The sequence below is a fragment of the Labrus bergylta genome, chromosome 11 (genome assembly GCF_963930695.1).
Source record: "Labrus bergylta chromosome 11, fLabBer1.1, whole genome shotgun sequence".
NCBI lineage: Eukaryota > Metazoa > Chordata > Actinopteri > Labriformes > Labridae > Labrus > Labrus bergylta.
The window spans coordinates 899,382-924,087 of record NC_089205.1 but is presented as its reverse complement, the minus strand read 5'-3'; the positions used below and the strand labels follow the sequence as shown (position 1 = coordinate 924,087).

The following is a 24,706-nucleotide window of genomic DNA, read 5'->3' as shown; positions in this document are numbered from 1 at the left end:
CAAGTGTGTAAAAACTGGATACCTCCAACAGAAACTGCAAATAACCTGAAATGATTGATTGTGGCTTGACTGCTAATCACATCACGAAACGATGTGTTCCACATGTAAATGACGGCCCTCACACACACACACACACACACACACACACACACACACACACACACACACACACACACACACACACACACACACACACACACACACACACACACACACACACACACACACACACAGCACTGAGCACATAACAACCTCGTCATCTGACCAAAATCCATTAGCAGTAGAAGTCACAACCTCATCCATCCTTTATTCTCCCTCGTTTTCCTCTTGTTTTTCTTCCTCCTCTTTCTTTCCCGGACATCAGGTCTGGGACAGATCCTCCATCTGGCACAGCAGAAACAGAAACAGCCAAAGTGTGATGCTGTTACGTCTAGTTTTCCTTGAGGGCACTTATTGTGCAGCTAACAAGCTACACCCTCGTTAACAAACTTGTTACCCTTACCCCATCACTACTCTGAATGTAAACCTTCTTACCATCCTCTGAGCATACACAGTTATATAAAGCTAACTTGTTTTTGTGTGTTTGTGTGTGTGTCTGTACATTGTTTTATTAATGTGTTGTGCTGTGAGTATATCAGTCATTAATTTAAGACATGCAGTTTTACACTACTTTAAAATGCTTATCGTAATACTTTAAAGATAGATCCTAGTTATTTACTTAATAGTTCACAGATAATGTGTGGATCTCAAGTTCGGTTTCTACTGTCTCTTACCAAATGTTGATACATATCACACCCATGCATGACACACACACACACACACACACACACACACACACACACACACACACACCTCGATGAATCACTACTAATACTATACACATTGACCTTTTTGACCCAATAGTTAGATAGATAAATACTTTATAAGGAGTGTCCCAAAACTCACAAGTTAGACAACAATAGAACAAAGAGAGAAAACAAAACATCAACATTAATTTAAAACTACATGGATATTAACAGTTATTTATTTAGCTTATTGACGGACCAAGTGTGGAGGAGAGAGACGCAACAGAGCTTTATAAGGACAGAAAACAGATGGAGAGAAAATATGTTGAGTTTGGAGAGCTGAGGTTGAAAGAGTCCAATGATTGTTGGTGAGAGAGGAAGACAAGGAGTAAATCTAAGGGGCGAGGGATGGAAGGGAAGGAACAGCTGTCTTTAGAAGTCAAACCAGAGACATCTTTACACAACCAAGAGGAGTCTACAGAAACAAACTGAAGAGACAGAGAGATGGAGAATATCAAACTTTGTTTATTATTGATAAAAATATGTTTCTTAAAGAGATATGTTTTTGATCTGTGGTTGCATGATGAGTAATAAGTCATCTAAAGTCCTGAAAGCGCTGTTTCTTTTACTCCTTGCTTATTTAATCTGAACACCAGAAGTTTGGCTACTGTGTTTTCTAAGGTCGTTTACAGAGTCCCATGACACCCACTTAAAACACATCATTATTTCAAAGATCCAAGATGACTGGGGGAAATGAGACAGTTTTCATATTTATTAGAATGCACAAGAGTGCTTCACCACAGCAGTGATCTATCTATTGTTTAGGTACACAGATGATCATACATAACTTTAATGAATTTAACACTGTGTGTGCAAAAGACCTGTGACCTCTTTATCATCTCCTGAATGGGTAATGTTTTCATTTGTAGCATAATTAAGTGTTTTAGGCCACAGCACCTCCATGTGACTGAGCAGAGGCTGCTGCTGTTTGTTTACTCAATTTGAACTTCAACTGCAAACAGTCAGTCATGCAGTTACACTATCTTAGATTGTTGTGATTCTTGGACATTGCATGTGTTCTCTTCCCACATGAGCATCAGTCTGGCCTTCTAGGCTTGATCAGATGCAGTGAATGTGTCAAGACTCTCATACTCGATATTGTCGCAAATTGTTAAAATCAATCAATCACTTTTTGAATAACAACTGTTATCTCAATTCACTTTACAAAAGAGCATATGGGATAATATGCAGGCAGGATTTCTCCTTTGTATTCCTTGCGTCCGTGCATGAATGAGGATGGCGATTGTTTAGGGGACAACACAGTCAGATGGTGGTGGCTGGGCGTCGGGTGAAACCACAATTAAGATATTACCTTAAACGATATAATGCACACTCCTAGTAGCTATTGCCAAATTTGATTTGGGGATGGCCTGGGCCATTATTTAAAATGCAAACTCTTTGCTGAAGGAGAAACAAATAGAAAAGCAACAGAAGCTTTTATATGTCACAATAACGTCACAGTGTTAGCTGGAGGCCCAACGAAGCTAAACTAGAAGGGAGCAACACCACAGGGTAGGAGGCAACAAAGGAGTCTTAACATGCTGTCTTGTTGTGTTGTTGGGTGCCAGATTACAAAGAGTAAGAAACTGAAATTCTACCGACCACCCTGCCCGTCAACAACATCAACATCAACAACAACATCTTGCTGACCTCTTAATATAGCTAACTTAACAAGTGTGGCTAATATTTGGTTTTCTACTTCAGTGCATGTAATCCATGAAAGTCACACTGATATCACTTATGTAGTTTGGTTGATAACCCCTTTCAAATATATGCTGTAGGTCCACTGCATACATGATATAGCTGTTAGCTTTATTGACAATGACCCAAGCCTTGTACATGGCTGTTCTTTGTCCTGCCAACAGTTTCGGTCTGTATGACAAAAACCTCATTGGTTAAATCATGTGAGTCCTGTACACAACATAATTATAGACATCTACTAGTAAAGTAGTAAATACAAACTCAGGACCTACATACCCTCAGTTTATATCTGCTATATACACGAGGCTTTTCTATCAGGAAGTTGTAGCTAGCATTGGCTAGCACGTTGTTTGGATAATTCAAGGATAGTTATGTGTGTGTCGATTATGTTTCCAGTTACTTTTTTAGAAGATAGCGCTTTTGGGCATCATCACAAACATTAGTCTTTCACTTTCAGAGTGATTTAATGTTTAAGAATCATTATCAAAGGCCGACATTTGAACTTTGCAGTGAGGTCTTTTTTATGTTACACATCAGCGTGCATGTCATATCAGAACTCATCTGCAAGAAGAAGTCATTACTCAGCATGGCAGATATCTTGTTTCTAATTTTTTTTTTCAGGTGAAGGCCACTGGATATATTTTATTTACAGGTTTTGTAAATTATTTATGGGAAGGTTTTTCTACATGGAGCAGGCTATCTAACTGTCTACCACCTATGTATGGTTGAGTTATTCTTATGATCCTGCTCTGTCCCTAATGTATTAGTGCATGCCTCAAGGCTTTAACAGAACTACTCATCAAAGATTTTCTCCACTGAGGAGGTTTTTTTTTTGACGCAAAAGGTGTTGCTTTTGATGGAACTTTCATGGAGGGGTGACATTCCCCCTCACAATCCTCTTGAAAGTGTTCGATCTGCATGGATGGATTTGCAATATCATTAGCATGAACACCTTTATGTGTACAAATGATGTGGGTCCTGCTGTGACCCTTCATCCAAATATGGCTGCAGTTTTTCAACTGTTTTGCTTTCTTGAGGGGGGAGGCTTGGGAAAAAGGCATTCTTCTCTCAAACTGATCTCTTTGAGCTGTCAGTTTTGACAAAGTGTTCAAACAATACCCCTTTAGAAAGTCCTGACTTCAGGCAGCCCTGTTCAGTGGAAATCTTTTTATACTTTAAAGTGTTAGATGGACAGTTTTACCTTTTACTTCATTAAAGCTTTAAGAATTGAAGTTTCAGCCCGAGTGGACTTCCTCTGGGAAGAGTTAGAATAACTCCTTACTTTCTATCATTTTCTAAACATTGATCCCTCATTCCTCAAAGCAAAAACAAGAAGACAGAAGGGGACAGATTACCTGCTATATATAGAACATGGTTGTTCCCCTTTTCATCTCCTCCCACCCCCAAGACATTTGATACACCTTTTGGTTAGAGTTAACTGTAGATGCAAATAGACCACCCCCTTCATCATCGTGCTTTCAAAATGCATTAGCAGGAGCTGCTTGGTTTTTCTTCAGGGTCGAGAGCCTCATGACCAAAACACCTCACAGTCAATAACACGTTCACAGATTGACTGTGAGGTTTGTTTGTTGGCCTCGCAATGAGAGTTGTTGTTTTGGTGGTAAAGCCTGTTCTTTAGTAAGTGGGCTTATGCATGTCTGTCCAATTGGGTGCTGTTGGCTTATATTAACATATTGAAACAGATGACTATGGTCCACAAAGTAACAGCATCTATTCCCTGATGTTACTTTGTTCTACAGGTTTATTCTCTCTTGGCTCTAGATTACTTAGAGTAAGGCAAGTTTATTCTTGCTCTCTAACTTTTTTCTGCCATTTTCACTATTCTGTGCTCTTCCTGCAACCACACTGTATTGCCTTTTTATCTCTGTAACCAATCTTACTAACCAAGATAAATCAAATGAATGAATAATTGTATATTTATACTCGTATTGAGCAATGTTTCACAAGATGTCTGATAAATTATTACTATACAGAAGTGTATTAGAGAGAGATAGGAGCGTCAGAGAGAGAGTTGGGATGACATGCATCAAAGGAGCCCCATGTTAGATTAGGTCCAGTACATGGTGCATGTGAACTAACCACTAGGCCACCTTAAAGGTCCCATATTCTTCTTTTTCTGGTTTTATATGCTCTTTAGTGTATTTTCCAAGTGTCCTGTGCATGTTTAGGTACATCTATGTGCAAAAATTCAAAGTCCGCGAAAACGCGGCTTCTCCTACGTCCTCCTGTTAGCTGTAGCATTAGCTGCATGTAACGCTCGGTTCTAGCCCCCCTCGATAAAAATGTGTCAGTGCGGCGTCATTGTCAGTGTGAGATCACTGATCTAAGCCCATTGGCTCGTTGGGTGGGCGGGCCACCCCCCTAATATAATGGTAGGGGAAACACTGACATTTCTTGATTAAATAGAATTTCACATCTTCAATAAACATACAAGGTTGTTTATGTAAAAGCTGCAGAAAGCCTTTGTCCAGCAACACCAGACTTTTAGTAGAGGACATTGTATACCGTATACAAATGCAAATGTGGACTAAAAAGAAAAAAACAGTTAAATATACACATGGCTTGATTACCAAAGGCATGTCAGTCGAGAGATTTTGAAAAATAAATGGAATAACATTTGATTGCATTATCATTTCATCAAAAATGCTTTCATCATCAGCAAATTACTTTTAAATTTTTTCCACTGTTTTGTGCCAGCAAGGAAGTGAAGAGACAAATTTTAGTTCTGACCTTATTCTACAGCTCGTAGATGGAGTAGGTCTTTGTTAGCCTCGTTGACATTCCACTTAACTTGATTCATTACTGTGTGCTGATGCTGTTATTGCTTCATGCAAGGAACTGGGCCACTTCTGTAGCTTTGAAATATCCTGATAGAGTTCATGAGACAACGTGGTATGAAAAAGAAAGAGTGAGTCAAACACAACTTGTTTGGCTTGTTTACAGACACCAGCCTATTTGTCACCATATTTGGTGAAACCATAGATACATATTAACATATATTTATAAAGGGACTTTATAGATGCCCTTAGTAAACTCAGTCAACAGTGTTACCCAATTGTAAAATAAATACATGATAATAATCATCATCATCATCATAATAATAATCATAATAATAATAATAATAATGCTTTATTTTTTAGAGCACGTTTCAAGACAGGAGCACAGAGGTTGATTGGTTTTATGCTTACACATTTCTTTACATACTTTTTGATGAGCAGGCATGTTTTTGTTCAAACTGTTTATCTGATGGATTGATTGAAATATGGATGCATGGACTGATTGATCCAGGATGGGGAACAATGATGAATATTGCCACACAAAACAGCAGCAGCTCATAAATCACTTTAGAAGTGATGAGTGATGAAGAAGAAGAGCTTATTGGAACTGAACCTCTAACTGATATACATCACAGAGGTTAGTGTTAGAGAAGGCTGAACAGTCACTGAACTCTTAGGTACATAAAGAGAGCAGTGTGTGGTCATCAGTCTATGCAGTCAGTAGGCCATACACACACACACACACACACACACACACACACACACACACACACACACACACACACACACGCTGGTCCATCTTGCTTCAGGGCTTCTTCTGCATGACTTGCAGTGCTTGTCCTCTTGTTGGCTAAATGACTCTGGGTAGCCTCTCAGATTCTTACTATGACAGTAAAAGTGAACTATTCCTCTGGTTGGAGTGACGATGTCTATTGTTCAGCTGGAGGAATGCGTACACAGATATTCTTTTGAATTATTCAATGACAATGATTAACATTAAAGCTCATTTCCCATGCTCATTGTTTTTCAGATACATAACCCTCAACCTTCACTCCATCACACCCCCTTGTAAGAGGATTCCTAATTACGATGTAGGGTTATTAAGTTATTTAATACATCTACCCTAAGCATATTATTGCAGGTTGCAGTTACACCATATGTAACAAGTTTGCACTACTTCTAGTTTTCTTCATTTTGTGTGTTTAATTTTGTTTCTAAACTTGTAGATACTGTGGAAGTTCCAGGGCCCTCATGGCTTCCAACAACAGCAGAGATTATGTTTGAATTCTGCTTTCAAATAAAAGTAAGCGGAAAGGATTATTGTAGGGTGAACAAACATTAAACTTGTACAAGTAAGTGAAGACGTTGAGTACATTATAAAGCACCAACTACAAAGGCCTCTTATGTTAGATGAACAGTTACATAAAATAGGGTTGGACATTATTTCTCTACTCTTTCCAGAATAAACAACAGTTAACATGCTGGTAGAAGCATTTTTAGAATATTTTGTGCACTATTAGGGCCCGAGCACGAATCGTGCGAGGACCCTCTTGAAACACTAGCGATTATTATTTTTATTATTGTCGTTTTTATTGTTCCGCCACTTTGCGGCCACTTTTGAGGGCCTGAACGTGCCCGAAAACTCACCAAACTTTCCATGGTCATCAGGTCTCGTGAAAAATTTGATATTTTGGTGGTTTCGTAAACGGAGTTCGCAAAATGGCTCAGTGGCGCCCCCTTGAAATTTTCAAAATGGCCTCCCCATAAAGGTTTTTTTCATATACACTCGAAAATTGGTACGCACATTAAGCTTGTCAGGATAGACTAATACTAAAATCCTCTTGCAGCGTTTCAAAAAACCCGACAGGAAGTCCACAAATGAAAGATGAATTTCACGATAATGGCCAAAATTGCTCAAAATCGCCGATTTCAGCCTTCCTATTTGAACACAATCTCAGTGTCAGTGCGTTCTAGACAGGCTCAGCATATCTCGTTGTGCTCTGCACATTATTTCGTCAAAGGGCGTGGACGTGGCCGTGGAGTGCATTTTAAATTTTTGGAGCGTTTTGGCAAGTTGCCAAAAAAGTAAATGCTTATATCTCTGCCACCTAGTGTTCAATCATATTAAAATTTCTCATGCATGATACGGGACCCGCCCTGAACACATCCATTATCAACATTTTTTGATTAGTCATAGCGCCACCAGTTGACAACAGGAAGTTACTGCTTCTCAATTAGCATTAGCCATTGCTACACAGTAGCTCATTTTCCCCTCAAAATTGGTGTGGACCATGCTAACACCTTGGCCATACAAGACTTTCAAGATCAAACGGCTACGTCCAATGCTGTCGGCATACGGACGCGTCGCTCGCCATCAAACAGGAAGTAGTTTTTTCACAGGCTTAACATAGTCGTACTGTCCCGAAACTTCATACATGTAATCCTGGTAGTAAAGTCAAACATCTTATACCATTTAAGTGACTGGGTGTGGCTTAATGGCTCAGTGGCGCCCCCTACAATATTTCAAACATTCAGCCCCCGCAGCACGTTGAACCTACAATTCTGAATTTTACTATGCATTTCCAACATGACAAAAGCTACAAAAAAGCCTCTTCAACCCACGCCCTAAACTCAACAGGAAGTCCACAAATCACATCGCCATCAAACAGGAAGTGGCTGTAACTTTTATATACTTTGTCTGATCTTCTTGAAATTTCACATGTATGATCAGGGTTGGCCTCTAAACACATTGACATAACAATAGTCAACTTCAACCATAGCGCCCCCTACTACAAGGAGTAAGTACTACACCCTATATACTTTGTCTGATCTGAATGAAATTTCACAGGTATAATCAGGGTTGGCCTGTGAACACAGTCACATGGCAATAATAAATTGTAACCATAGTGCCCCCTACTGCAAAGAATAAGTACTACATCCTATATACAATGCTCAATTTCCTCCAAATTTCATAGCTATCATGACAATGCCAGCCTGAACTGCTCTACGTCTACATTTTCTGTAATCTTCTTTATGTTGCCTTTTTCAGCATACCATAGTACGACTTTTACACAAATCGGACTGCACGGCCTGCTGCTTAGCCATGTTCCGCTGCTGCTGCACTCCCACGGTCGCAACACACCCCGACATGCACCGACATGCGAGGGCCCTTCATCACCGCTTGCGGTTTTAATTATATTTGTACTTTTACTTGAGCTGTCTAATTAATTAGCGATTTGATCGTTATCTCGATATGACCCTTTGAAATAAAGACATCTTCAAAGTCTGACTTTATCACATAAAAATAAATGAAGTGTTTATTTCCCCCTCAGCATTGCACCTATTGGATGGAAACCTTCATGTAATGTTAATGCAGTCAGATTAAGCTACAGCTAGCTTTTACTACCCATGGGTTTTTTTAGTGCCAGTTAAGTGGAGGAAAATAATTTATTTTGGATTCAGGATGGGATGGTGTACACAAATGTATTGTATAAAACATTAAGAACAGCAGATAGCCAAATAAACTGAGTTACAGCTATATGCACTCTTTATTTATTGTTTATTTATCAGTCTTTATATCATTATTGCAATATTGAAAAAAATCCCACATCGCATATTTTTCACACATAAATGCAAAAGTATTTTTTGGGGGACTGATTGCTCTTGGTGTGGCTGGCTTATGTCAGAGTAGACCCACCATTTCATAAACCCCTTTCCTGCTAGATGCTTTCAAATATCATGTCAGTACACGAAATAAAAAAAAGAATGGATTCCATGTCTGCCCAGTTGACAAAGGTCTGGTCTCCTCTGGGCGTATAATGTGACTCTGATTGTGTTACTAGCTGCTACCCCTCCTCCCCTTACCCTTTTGTTTCTTAGTGCTTGCCCTGTTGCTTTTTGCAACATGAACAGCTGCCCATAACTAATGTCATGTAACTTGAATCTATTATTTTAAAGATAATTAAATGGTCTAGGCCTCTTTTGTTTTTTAACATCAGTTAAAACAAGCTATTTAATTCAGTTGAAATATATTAATAACATTTGAGTGTTTCACTCGTTTGCGTCAGAGTTCACCATCTACAGTAGTTTGAAACTAAATGAATTTGGGATCTGTTGGGCCATGAAGGATGCATTGGATGATACTTCGTTGGGGAAGAGAAGAATGCATTTGTTGCCAACATTTGAAAGAGCCTTTCCAAATAGGACAGTCTTCATTGCTCCACTGTGACATAATCGGTCTTCAAATGTGCCCTCCAAAGATTCAGCCCCTAAATTGGGACATACCCAGTCACTAGAAACATAATGTTACTTTTTTTTGTTTAGGGAATTTGAATCTTTGTTATTGAATTGTTCTTGTATATAGTTTGAGAGGAATGCAGAAGGTTTTGTTGGTCAAAGAGAGATGTTAAAAATAAAATCCTAATTCAAACTACATCTTCTGAAACTCTAAATGATCAACACCCGTTTCAAAAGTAGCACATAACTCTCCATAAGAGCTCCAGTGGCACTGAGTTTAAACTCTCAGCTACTCCTGTCTGACTTAAGAACTTCTTGCGAGACATCTCAAGATGACTGTCTTACTTTTACATGACAGCAGCTGTGCCACTTGTATGGTGGAGGAAATTGTCCACAGTTATTTTGAGAGTTTCTTTCACCAGCCTCCGTAATTTAATCCATTTTATCTGTTGATGGGCGGAAGAGGGAGAGAGAGACAGAGAGATATGAGTAAAAGAAAGAGAGAAGGTGAGAAAAGCTTATTTGACCCAGGGAAAGTGAGAAGGGAATCCAGTTGCTGGTGCCACTGAGTGAGCGGACTATTCTAAGAAGCAGTGAACACTTTTATCTTTATTGAGCTGAAATACCTCTCAGGGCCGGCCTGTCTGTCTCTCATTATTCTGACTCTCAGTTCAAGGCGTGAGATTTACACGCCTGTGACATCTGGCCCTACAATATGAAGTGCAGCGCTGTGTTTATGTGTGTGTGTGCGTGCTTGTACAAGTGTGTGTTGTGAAGCTCACACTCTTTTTTTTCTACATGTCTTACTTCTGCAATGCTGTGATGCCATGTGACATCACAGACTGGGAAATGGATATTTACGCCGTTGCAGAGCTTTATTACAGCATTGTGGCATAATCACAATTTGAAAAAGTAATTTTACTCATTCTGAATCATCAGTTCCCATACAGCCATACTCTGGTGCTGATAACTGTTATTCTGTGTCTCAGACAGACAGTGAGTGTGGATGTTCTTTTTAAGAATGAGTGATGTCGCTGTTAACCCTTACCAGGAAACTGAGCCTGTGTAGAGTTCAAGTGTCAGGGGGATCTCTCTGGTTGTATTACTGAAAATGAATGTTATATTTAGCTGCTTTGGTTGTCCAGTGGTAATAAGACTGCAATTGCTTAAGCCGTGTCTCAGATATCTCAGGCCTCAGGGTCATCATTTTCTCCGCCAAATGTCTTTGAGACATCCCACATGATCTACTGATTTGATCCTTCAGGACTGTTTAGTGACATGTTTTCCTCTGATAGCAGACTTCATTGACAAACAGTTTCTTACCTCCTTTGTCTTGTACATGTGTAAACAGCATTTTTTTACAGAAAATCTCATCCTGCTTTTGTTTAACAGACGTATCAGAGAAGAATATTTGCCCTTGAAAATGTCAGAAAAAAGAAGTAGACTTTTAGCAACTTGCAGTTAATCACTTTGTATGATCTGTAACATGTGTTGGGTGTTTTAGGCATTTATAGTGAAAATAAATAAATAATCAATCTTGTCGCTGAACTATTTGCTCGAGTAGCAAATAAACATCAGATTTGATTGAATACTGTTTCATAACCCTCTAAAACTCCTCATAGGAGCTTTGTGGTGGAAATGCAATAAATATACCTCAATCAGGCCTCAGACAGGAGAACGCTTGTTTACAAGTGATAAGGACTTCACAATGGGTGGCTGTGGCTCAGTGGTAGAGTAGCTCCTGCAGCTGCATGCCTGATGTGTCTGTTGTCTGCTGTTTTGTGTTTTAGAGCAGCGGTGACAACTGAATTTCCCCCTGGGATTAATAAAGTATTTCTGATTCTGATAGGCATGTGTATGAATGGAAATTGTTAATACTGATGGACACTAAAAATAGCCTCGATCATCTTTGTGTGAATGGGTGTGAAAGACGCTATATGTACCATTTACAGTAAAATATATTATATCTTACAGGTTCACAGTTTATGTTCCTTAAAGGTCCCATATTCTTCTTTGTCTGGTTTTATATGCTCTTTAAGTGTGTTTTCCAAGTGTCCTGTGCATGTTTAGGTACATCTACGTGCAAAAATTCAAAGTCCGCGGAAACACGGCTTCTCCTACGTCCTCCTGTTAGCTGTAGCATTAGCTGCATGTAACACTTGGTTCTAGCCCCCCTCCATAAAAATTTGTCAGTGCGGCGTCATTGTCAGTGTGAGATCACTGATTTAAGCCCATTGGCTCGTTGTGGCAAGCCCTGCAGCTCATGTTGAAATTTCCGAGAAGCGTGCTGAGCAACTGGTACTGGTACGTGGGGTCTAACAGTCGGGGCTCAGCAGAGTGTCGCTGACGGACTCAGAGTGTAGAGGGAGCAGGGAGGAGCAGTACATGAAAACAGACACTTTTTTAGAACTTTATCTATTGTGAACATACAAAAGTAGATACATAGATTAAATATACGAACCCCAAAAAGGGCAGAATATGGGCTCTTTAATACGTGGCAGTAAGAGTGATGATGTTAATGTGACATATGTCCAATGTGATTCATTACTTTGTTTAAACCTGCTTCAAACACTTGAATGTCTCTCTGTCTCTCTCCTTCCAGTGCTGGGGAAGGTGTGAGTTGCTATAGTTGCCTGATTTGCTTTTTTACCTGAAAACACTTCTTATAACAGATGTGGCTCACACTGGTGTGTTGGTGGGAGCTTGTCCATAGAGAGGCCAAATAGAAAGAATGCAATCAATTCTTCAGGTTGAAGTTCTAAAAGCAACTAGTTTAGTGCACATTGTCTCTCCTGCTTCATTATGTTTATATTTAACTGTTTTTCTCCAGGATACATCCAATTGAATGAAAGAGAGAGAGAGAGAGAGGGAGAGGCAGAGAGAGAGAAAAGTGCGTGAGAAAGGCAAAAAACCTTTTTGTATGTTAATTTCAGTTTTGTCTTTTCGTACTGATATGTGTATGTCAACTAGTTGTTATACTGTATTTAATATTGTGTGTGGTATCAGTATGATTTAAATCTGTAAGGTGGTTTTGCTTACCATTATGTTTTCCTTTTATGAATCTGTTTTTTAATTTGAGGTTTTTGGTAATTTCTCCTCCATTCTGTTCTGTGTTCACACAGTTGGCAATGAGGGGTTATATAAGGTGTTGCTATCCGATTTTTACATATGTGTGTATATAGATTTTTTGTTTAATCAGTATGCAAGTGTGCGAGTTTGCTGATATTATGCACGTCACGTCACAGCCAATTAAGCCCCTGCATCCCGGAGTCCCTTTAAGTGTGATTTTTCACAGGAGCAAGTGAGAAATCTCAAGGATTGGATGAAAATCACACCAACTCTATATTCAGAGACTGAATCACGCTTCTTATTCCTTTCATCCAAAGCACTCCCTAAAGGTTACCAACCAAATGGATGTTTGTGTTTAAATGCTGATTTTCAGGTGAAAGTAAAAATATCTCCTTGGTTATCTATCTTCTTTCAAGTGGATTAAAATAGAAGGACCATTCATGTTTAAGTGAAGCTATTATTGACTCAAAATATATTTTTCTGTAATACAACAAAATAAACAAGGACAAGTGTTAGACTGAATTTTATCTAAATATTTAATATCTTAAGTATAAATAGTTTGGATGCTACAGCCTTTACAGTGTTATATATTGGCAAATTGCATGGGGGTGTGTGTGTGTGTGTGGCGGGGGGGGGGCTTCCTCCATTGTTGCTCATGCCCTTGATGGGCCTGAAGTAAATGTCAACATTTTTGTTGTTGTTTTGTCGTACAAGTTGTACAAGTGGAATGGATTCAAAATCTTGACCTCATTTGAAAACATGTTCTCTCTCTGAGGTCCCTCTCACCCATACTCAATGTGTAAGATGGTTTAGTCCGCCTGCACAAGTTGACAGGATTGATCCTATACTGCAGTCAAAAGAACAAAGTGACTGATGAGGCAGCACCATTTCTCCCGCAAGAAAGCAAAATCAGGATAGGGCTACAGAAAGAAAGAAATAAAGAAAGGAGAAAGAAAGAAAGAAAGCTGAGGGAATATGATTTCACAAAGTTTCTTTTATAAGAAAGGTGAGCACAACACACACTGTCTACCAATGGTTTCAGCAACTTCCAGCAATTTTTAAGAAGTTAGCCAGGAGTCTAGCTTTCTTTTATAACATTCAACAACAAACTCATGTTCATTATTTTAAAAAATGATCTTGTAGTGAAAACAGTCCACTTTGGAGAGATATTTAGCATCTTTCCCAGGGAGCTAGTGATATATATTTTCAGTGTTAAAAGAAGGAAGGTAAGCTAAGAACTGAGGGGAATTATTAAATTTCAAGGCTATATATTGTGTTATAGATTGTTAGTTATTCATTAATGTCAGTAGAACGTATTATTCCAAAATCTAACTAATAAAAAAACTTTCAGACTATAAAATATATCAGAACACTTCTTTAAGGGGATACATGTCTGGATCCTTACAGAGTAATCCAGGCGTGTGCGCTCTCTCTCTCACACACAGCAATTTTATAAATAAATGAAAAATTAAATAAAAACAGATCTGACATATACCTGGGTGTCATTACATTTACCTGCCGGCCTGCCCAGGTATCGTTTATGTGTGGGAAACAGTGTTGTAAGTGTGAGCCTAACCTCACCAAGCAGGCAAGGTTAGTCTCACGTCAGCACAGCAGCATCCTGGGAAAAAGAACAATCTAATCAGTAAAATACCTTCATATTGAAAACAACTACAGTGTTATGTGCGAGTGGTCACAGCAACACTAAATAAGGTGAACACTGATGAACACTGATATGACAATTGAAGCAAAAAAGGTAACACTCAAGTTACTTACCCAAGTAACTCGTTCATTTTATAAAGCACTAACTCTGTTAGTAACTCATTAACTTCAGTAACTAGTAACTGTAACTACAGTAGTTTTCTATCTACTGTAGTGGGTTGTCAACACATCACACATTAGCTGTGTGCCTTTCTCTAGCAGCTGCCACACAAACGATTTAAAAGTGCTGCCCTCACTAGACACACAGCTCATCACCTGTTCGACCTTTTGCCCTCTGGTAGAAGATAGACATTGGTCCCTCAGAGCAAAGAGCTCCAGAATGATTTAAAGGTTTTCTTCACAGTCAGACCACTCAACCCTACCATCCTGTCAAACCCTATATCACAGCATTGTTACAAAACACTGTACTTTAAAGTATTCTTATACAAGTGCTGACTATTTTCTTCTTTCCATTGTTTTTGTTGTTTTTTAACATTGTTTTTATTGATTTTCAAAGACAAAACAGTAACAGCTCAGTGTATTTGCATAGTTGGTCCAGGAGTCACATTCAACATCTACCAGTATAGTATTTGTAATTAACAGTGATGTTGTACAGTAACAATATAATCCTTAATCCCATTCAGTGATCATTATGACAAGCTGCACTTAACATTTCGAAGATTCAAAGGCTCCTCCCATTTCCTTTTAAGAGATGAGTCTTTCCTCCGATACAGTATCTCAACTTTTATAAAGTCACAACATCAGATATCAGTCCACAAGTGAACAGTAGGTTATTCATCCCCAACCCATTTTCTCATAATAACCTTCCTAGCCAACATTAAAAGAAATTGTATTATTTCCTTATGTTCCTTCAAAGGGTTCAGTAGACTTCCTAGGAGGCATAGAAGTAGGCTTTCTCCACATACTGCCTTCCAAAATAACAGATTTTTTTCACACTCCCAAAGACAGTGTATCGAGTTCCAGTCTTAGCATTGCATTTGGGACAAATTGGGGAAGCTCCTGTTGTGAACTAACTATTTTGTGGCAATTAAAAATACTAATTTGGAGTGCTGTTCTTGGTCATGGTAAATGGACTTGAGCTAATATAGCGCTTTTTTATTTTTCTGACTACTCAAAGCGCTTTTAAGCTTTTACCCTACCATTATATTAGGGGGGGCGGGCCCCCCCCCTAATATAATGGTAGGGGAAACACTGTGCTTATATTAAAGAATAAAAAAAGCTAAATTTCCCTTTATGGTACACTCAAAATGTGTGAAAACGTTTGTATGTTTGATATTATTGTTTATCAATATTGTTATTATTTAAGCCATTACATTTTGCTGTTTGCAAAAAACACTGCCTGGCTATGTGTTTACTTATCGGTCCCTTGGCCAACCAGTTTACCAGGTCTGTCCCACAGTGAATGCAATCGAGATCCAGCCAATGCATTATCAATCAATCAGTCAATCAATTTTTATTTGTATAGCGCTAATCTATAACAAATGTTATCTCAAGACACTTCACAAAAAGCAGGTAAACTAAAGAGCAAGAGGAAAAGATCTTACTTGTTTGGGATCAGCATGGACTGTCTCTCTAAGGAGAGGCTCAATGTTTTGTAACTCACAAGTCACTTTCTGATTTGGGAGGCTATCCTTAGCCTCTTGGGTTCTTTGCTGGTATGCAAAGCCAGTAGTGAGACATACCTTCCTCTTCTTCAGTCACTCGCCTCAGTGCTCTTAGCAGTTCATGTGATCTGCAAGGACTCTGAGAACTTCTCAGTCCTCTTGTGTGACTTCGGAGTGATAGAAACAGAGGTCTGGCATGGCTCTACTGGCAAGTCATTCACTTGCTGCAGGTTCCTGTGCAGGGAGACATTACATTGTAGGCAGGGTTACTCCTAACCTGCTCTCTCACAATGTAGACGGTATTTTCCCAGTATGGTTTAAGCCCCCTCTTTCACTGAGGTCACGGACAAGAACTTTGTCCCCAGGGTCACGCCCTTGCACCTTGTGTCATAGTATTCTTTCCCCTTGGAGCTTGACTGGTGGTTGTTTGCATTCGCTATTTGTTATGCCTCAGTCATCCTTCCTGCCCATTTCTCTGCATAGCCTTTTGGAGTTTCAGCTTTCAAGTCTACCAAAAATGAACGAACAGCAATGAATGAGGGGAGAAGTCTATGGACTCGTGCTCTGAGCAGTTGCAGGCGTGGATAATGTGGGGCAGGTGGTCTTTCTTGATCACTTTTTTTCGCCCCTAGTGTCCGAAGCATTTTTAATAGCAGCGGGATTACCTCGGAGGTGAAATGGCAAGGTTCTAGAGTAACCCACACCAGACAATTGTTGGAGTCTTCCAAACAACTTCTTCTCAAACTCCCACCCTTGGACATGGTTGGAGTGTGGTTGGACTACCAAACCTAGATGAAATAATTGACGAGCCGGTCAGCGGCTGTTTTACCAGCTTTGTTCCTAGTGGGGTAGAGCTGCGCTAAACTGATAAAGTGATCTACCATCACCAAGATGTATTCACAGCCATGCCGACAGCCTTCTGGTGGAGGAAGTCAATGCAAGTCAATTAGATGACACACATATAGGCGCTCTTTAAGAGCAGGACAGCTTCTTTTGTTTAATACAAGGTCACTTCCGAGTTATGTACTCTTCTGTTTGTCATTGTTATGTTACAGAAGAGCAGGTTAAAGACCTTAAAGACCTTGCTATATTATTTACAAAGACCCAACGCTATCCATCATGAGCACAGCATTAAGCAACATTTAGCAAAGTTACAGAGGCAAGAAAACAACGTCCTTTTCAAAGGCAGAAATCTTGGGGAAAACCGGGCTCATGATGAACAGCCATCTGCCCAAACTGCGCTTATGAAGATCCATCACATAGAACGGGCTCCGGAAGTTTTTCTTCTGTTAATTCTGTTTACAATCAGATGCTCTATGGGCAGTAATGGGATGAAAACCCTGATGGCTCATATTGGGGTTGTATCAAGTCAACTTTGGTTATATTCTTTAATAATTATATTTAATTATTAATAATATAAATACAATATCATTAAACTATGTTTAATCTCGTTTGGGGCACCAACCTGTAATCAGGTAAATATAACCCAAATATCACTCAAATCAGTCTCAAATTGGTTACTAAATTAATAATATTATTAATAATTAATAACTATATTTAATAGATTGAAGGCGTGAAATCCGTACACAAAGCCTTCGCACCCAGCTTGTATCACAATGCAAATACACCAGTAATCACAAACAACTGCTCTCTTAAAATTATAACAGAATTTATTTAAACAAAGCAACATCAATCCAAAATCAATGAACTTAATTAAACAAATAACTATTATAAACTAATCTAAGCAACAAACATTATCAAGCAAGGCTTGTGGATGAGGTATAAATGTAAAGAGAGACAGAGAGAGAGAGAGAGAGAGAGAGAGAGAGAGAACAAGATGGTGGAGAGAGACAATGCACCATGCGGCTTTGTCACATGGTGACAAAATGGTGGACAACAAAGGAAGTCGTGTGGCTACCTTTTGAAATAGTTTGAGCTCTCTGAGCTGAGTTCAGTAACTGTTACTTAAACACCAGAAAGCCAGTGGCTGGACTTTGATTCAACAGCGGGTATGACTGAAGGTAAACTAGCATAGCATTACATACATAGGCGAACACAGCAGTTCATTACAATAAAACAAATGCAGCAGCATTTAAACAGAATGTGATGTCTCGTCAACAATGATGCATAATTATCAGTGGTTATAAAAGAAAACATAACTATTTCTGAAACTATTTCTAACTCATGCTGGTGAACAAGTCTGCTCTGGACCAGGCTAACTGTCAAACTTGTTTAGCTGTGAGTCAAAGAATGCCTGACGTGTAGAAACAGACTAATATAAGACCGTTCAGTCAGGTGAGTTTCAGCGCTCACATCACTCATGTCATGTTATAATAATAATAATAAAGATCATAAAACTCTCAGCTTTATTCAAACTCTATCATGAATAAAAACCTTAACTATGCAAAAGTCACACATCTAATGCAACTACACGTGAGAAAATATAAAAAAGGTAAAAAGAACATGATCTTATAAAAAGCCTAATAAATAATTCACATCCCACAAGGACAAACCCTAATCTGTCTCTGATTGGGTGGTAAAACAAGAGCTACAGGCATACAGTGAGAGAGAGAGAGAGATAATAATAATTTATACTTTATTGATCCCGTGTGGGGAAATTTGTTTTTACACTCTGTTTAATGAACATACTACACACACATGCACAAACAGGATTATATGGACATGCATTAATGGAGAGGTCTCAGAGTGAGGGGGCTGCCCACAGCCAGCACTCCAGAGCAGTTTTTTGGGTTTCGGTGCCTTGCTCAAGAGCACCTCAGCAGTGCTCAGGAAATGGACTGGCACCTCTCCACCTACCAGACCAATTTCTGGACTTGAACTGGCAACCCTCTGATTCCCAACCCAAGTCCCTACAGACTGAGCTACTGCCACCCAAATACCAAAGCATGATGTAGGCCTACTGGAATGGAAATTGAGTGAAAGAATTTAATAAACAGCCAGAGAGTGAATGAAAGAAAGAAAACCACTATTCAACCTGGTATAAATGGCATCTCCTTTTATTTATTATTTTGAAAATATTGTGACAATAAAACAGAAATTTCACTGTATTGACCACTGTGGAATTTTACATTTTATTTTACACAAAAACGCATCTAAGTAAGGACTTACAGCTTTTTCAGCTGCACATTTGTTTTAAAAAGACAGTCTCTTGTTGGACACTTTAATAATAATATATTACAACAATTACCTTAAAGTAGGCTATGCACAGACTCATTATAAACTACCTCCATTCACACACTGCTGTACTATAAAGGCTTCTGTGCAGCTGTAACAGAGGTCTGCTCTATATTTTACAGGTGACATTTTAATGGTGTATGTCTAATTTGTATATGGCTTACATTTGTATCTCTAGGGGTTTATTTTGAATGTATTTGCAGGTAATAGGCTCTATACATACAGGGAGGGGCAGAGAAGTTTTAGTAAAAGATCAAAAAACACAGGATGATATAAAGTGAAACACACGTAGCATGAAACATGACATAACCCGTCGGTATTTTTCTACCATGCCATCTTCCTGGATCATTATTATTTGGAGTTTTACCTTTTTTTTAGTAATAAAATCTTTAAATTCTTCGAACAGCTCACTCAGCAGCGTTGGTTCAGCTGTTGAAAAAACGTTGCTCTTACTCTCCCCTCTGTGTGACTCATTTGATCGTCTTTTCATTCATCCATTCATCTGGGCTTCTTGTAAACATCAGGGCCCTTTCCGAATAGCCACAGTTCAGTATGGAGTTTCAGTATACTGAACTTTCGTGGTCATTCAGTATGCATCTTTTAGGTCCACCTCAGTATACTGAACATTTCAGTATGGATACTAACTTCCAGGTTTCATGCAGTATGGATCGGATGCATCCTTTCAGGAAATTAATTGTGTTTTACCACCCACAATGCTGTGCGAAATTAAACGTAAATCGTCTCGTCACTTCTCCAAATCAAAACAAACGAGCATGGATTAATATAATCAATTTTTAATCTAGAGTTAAAGTCCAGACTGAAATCACTACTTTTAATTAACAATAGAAAATATAACAAATGTCTGCATTATTATAAAACTTAGTTTATTTAGTTATTTAATCTTTTACTTGATTTACATTGTCATATTGTTTTTTTTTTACCTGACTGTATGCGCATTACTCTTCTTGAATAAAGCTAAACAAAAAAAACAAAAAAAAACGGGTGGATGCGGCCGGTTCGGGTAACGTAAATGACGTCACTTCCTTACTGAATGAATCAGAAGAAGTAGGCACAAATATCTGCCTACTGTGTGTGCATACTGAATAGTAGGTACTAACAGTATACAGCACGGATAGTACGTACTGCCTACTGCCTACTGAAAGATTGAGTAGGTACTTGGCAATTCGGATACGGCCTAGGTGCGTGCACAAAGCGAGACTATGCAAGCCTGACTTGAGTAAATCCTGATTAATTAAGGCTGGATTGTGTTCATGGAACCACTTGAGGCTTATTTGGGAGATGGAGTTAGTTTCAGTCTGACAAGTGAGCTTGGCTTTCTTTAGCGACGTTGATAGAAGACCCCCCCAGATTAATTTAAATTAACTTAAGTCGTTAAAATAAAATGTTTTCAAACTATCAATATCAAGGGCAATCAAACACGCTTAAATGACTGTTTAAGAAGGGGAACAAATAGAGGTTGTGACAAGAACGATACTGTTTAACCTCTCTGCATAGAAAATGTTTTATTTTTTCATAGGGAAGAAGGAAGCTCTTCAGTGATCTATTTGATACACCAATAGTTCTTCAAATATAGATGAATGCATAAATAACTTAAAATGTCAGCATCTCTGAGTGTGATTGTTTCATCATTTTCCCCACCCCCAACCCTTTCTCTAAAGAACTAATTTGTTCCCTTTGTTGCCACCCAACCCCCACCCCTGCTTCCTTTTCTGAATCAACACTACATGACCATCTCTTTTTTCTCCTACATTAATATATTTTTGAACATCTTCCTTTTATTTCCAAATAAATAATTGCCACAGCAAGGGTGACTATTATATAACATACTGTATAGGAAGTGAATGATGGAACTGACAGAGTTAGTAAAACAGTGGCTGAAACTGAAGCAAGTTTGTGAGCATTGACCGTTTCCTCTTAGAATAATCATTTTACTTTTTGGTTTATTTAGGCTCTTGTTTGTATTGCGATTATAATGTCTGTATTTGGATAGTATCACTGTTTCTGTAATTCTAATAATTCTGATTTAATCCTAAAAGACAAGCCAGCGACAGTGGTTGCAAATTAGCAAAGAATATATAGAAACTATATAACTATAGAAACTTGTCTGCGTGGCATCTACTTTGTATTAAATATATGAATCAATGTTTACTGCATGTGTCTCTGCTAAATAACCAAATCAATCAATAAATAAAAAGGTTAGACCCTTTCTATCTATCATTTTTGCAATATTTTTTCTCAAAAAGATTCCACTAAAGTAAGCCAAAGCATCGATAAATTTCTTGTTCTGTCCTAGTCAGACTTGAATCAAACTTAAAATTGAATTGATTGCATACACTACATTTTACAATCACAACATTGTTGTTGCAGTCATCTGTAATTTTTTGTATTTACATGTGAATTTAGCTTTTTATTTTTTATTTGTGAACAAAACAATCACAGGCTTCTGGGAATATTGTTATACATTTCTAAAAGTCGTTTTGAAGTACCTTTTTTAAAAATCCTCTTACATGATATGGGCCACTATATCTCTTTTATTATAATTTATTTTTGTTTTTTGACATGATGTCAGTTTATGATTTGAAGTTCAGAGGTCAAAATTTTGTTTTTATTTGTTTGTGTTTATTTGTGTGTATGTTTGTGTGGTGGGGGTTGCTCTCCATCATGTGAGTATGAGTTTGTTTTCATTAGTTTGGCTTTTCCGCATGTTCCAGGTTGCAAGAGGAGGCTTCTCTTCTGGTTGCTACATAGTACACACATACACACCAGAACTCACCCTAGTGGATGACTGCACGTTTCTACGGATGATTAGATTACATAAGAAAACACTGCAGAGCCCTAATAGTTGGTAAACCCAGATTACACAGGATTAGCGTCCCTTTTGCTCCGCCTCTGCTCTCCCTCACTGCATGTTTGTGTGTCAGTATACAAGGAGAGTGGATGGCAGGGAATAAAACAGGAGGAGGAGGATAGGGGAAGGGGTGGTGTGTGGGATGGGGCAGTGAATGATGCCACAAACACCAGAGCCAGATGGGACAGAACCTCTAAGCAGCTTAGAGCCACAGTAATCACGTACACTAAGTTGCCATCAATCGTGTACGTATGTGCATGTTGGTGTGTGTTGCATGCATGAAGATGTGCATTTGTAGTATTTCATACATTAAACTTAGGTATAGCAGATGCATGCTCTATACAAAAGCTGATGTCAGAAAGAGAGGGAGAAAGAGATGAAGCAAAGATTCTTATGCAATCAGAAAGAGAAGGTATTATTCTGTGTCTGTTCATCGAGATGGAGCAGAAAAAAAAAGTTGGAAGTGACGCTATGCTGATATCGGCCAATGGAAATCAGAAATCAATAGCCCTCTGTCAATAGCAATCTGCCTTGAATTTCTGCACCAACTAATCAATGAACATCAGAAAGGCTAAGTAATATCCACCTTTTATGACTAAAAAGTCAGAATATTGAGAACTTGCATGATACTAACATAAGGGCCTTTATTTGTTATGATGCATGAGCACATAAGAGACTTTTAATTAATTTCTTTTGTGTTTCAACACACTGAGAAACGAGAAGGCTTCAAATCTTCAAAACAGCAAACTGTATAACCCAGGAGAGATGCTTGCATAAATGTATTTACCTACATGAATATTCAATAATGGGGCTGCAGCACTTCACAAGGAGAAGAAACCACTGATTTATTCATAAGTGTTTGTGACATGCTATGCAATTATGCCACTGCAGGCAAGCTGTGGGCTGTGCTCTGCCCTGTCCTAAAGCTGTCTGTATGTAGCGTCCACATGTCTGTGTTGTGACTTTTTGTATTGAGTTTGAGTTTGCAATATTGATTTAAAAAGATCAATAGTGATGATTGTTCCTGTGTAGGCATAACAAAAGAGATGAGTCATTCATGGATAAATTAAAGGCTTCTTTCAGAGGTATGCAATCAACATATCTTTTTATGGTATCGGTCATCAGAGATTTATGAGCTTCTTTGTGTAATTACTTAATTCAAAGGCTGAAATCAAATGTTGATGTCACTCTCTGAGACTCAAATGTCTGTGATTGTATTCCATTCTTCTCTGGACTCTTCTTTTTTTTACTCCTGTTTCTTTTGAGAAGAGGGGGGGCTGTTTGCTTTGGTCTCTGCTCATTAAACATTCAACTTTGCTTTTGATGGAATTCATTTAAATGTAAATGATGCTATGATGGAAAAGTATTCATTGGCCCCAGCACAACATTTCCCACGCAATACTACCCATGTTCCCCTGATGTGTGAGCCAGTCCACTGAGAGGGAAAAAATAACAAAGAACTCGCTACAGTATCTCTCTCGCTCTGTATGAATAGTTTAAGTTAAAAAAAATGTTGGCAATATCTTTAGGCTGCAATAAATAAACCTGGGCCTCAGCCATCAGACCAGGTATATTTATGGGTGGGAAACACTGGGGGGCAATATGTGTTGGCCGATTTGGGGGGAGGCAGGTTTCCGGTGGAGCACAGAGTAGTGTGGATGTGACCCTTTCTGCAACCACATGTCAACATTTAACAGCTTCTGCAGCTTTATCAGGGGCATGTGAATGTTTATGAATTGATTATTTAATAATGATGATGATAATTTACATAACAGCCTCTACCATCAGTGTGTGTGAATGGGTAGATGTGACCTGCAGTGTAAAAAGTGCTTTGAGTAGTCAGAAGACTGGAAAAGTACTTCAAACTCAAGTCCATTTAATTTTGAGCATTTTCAGAGCTGTTCACAATTCAAGAATTTTGGAATTTATGAATGGAACGGCTGCTGTTAAGTCATTCAATGTTTTACCCCTCTGGATATGCTAAATGCCTGATTGCCTTTGAAAACAGTAATGTAAAATCATTGATGTAAATATTATTGGATCTAACATTGAGTTCACAATTGTATTTTGCAGCACTATTGGTATACAGTATTGCCATGAATTGCAACTAATTTTTTCATGAGAGGTTTAACAAATGTTAAGTTAGTTATATACATGTAGAGGGTTGCACCTATACGTACAGTAACTAGCTATACTAGTATAGGTGCAACCCTCTGAGGCTATTGCTATTAGGTTTATCCCCTCGCACAACTGTGCAGCAATGAAAGAGTTACAGTTGCAATCAAAATTATTCAATCCCCATTGCAAATTAGGTTTATTGGCAAAATTTACAAACTTTCGGCTCTTTGCAATGAACAAACCAAACAACAACAATTTTAAGAGCTTTAGACAATTATTATTATTATTGGTTTTTCCATATTCAACACAAAGTGCCACTTTTTAAAGAATACTGCAGTGTCAAAATTATCCAACCCCCTGAATAGAATCCCTCATAAAAGCACACGTTTGCAAATTGAGTGTTGTTTCAAGCACACCTGATGCAACCAATCAAGGGCTCAATTAGTTCCATCAGGTGTGCCTGAAACACATCAAATACCTGGTCTGACAAGGAGTTTGTTGACAGTGACAATTGGTTGCATGTGAGAAACATGGCTAAATCAAGAGAAT

The 24,706-nt window shown here is 38.5% G+C and overlaps 1 protein-coding gene and 1 long non-coding RNA gene across 3 annotated transcripts in view; one reads left to right on the top strand and one right to left on the bottom strand.

The window, feature by feature from the left end:
- Positions 1 to 24,706, top strand: part of igsf11 (immunoglobulin superfamily member 11) — a 95,125-nt gene that overhangs the window by 27,047 nt on the left and 43,372 nt on the right. The window lies entirely within an intron of this gene.
- Positions 119 to 17,953, bottom strand: LOC136180468 (uncharacterized). The gene is made up of 3 exons (XR_010667120.1): positions 15,916 to 17,953; positions 14,165 to 14,270; positions 119 to 384 (listed from the first exon to the last, which is right to left on the bottom strand). It is a non-coding gene; the product is annotated as an uncharacterized lncRNA (long non-coding RNA).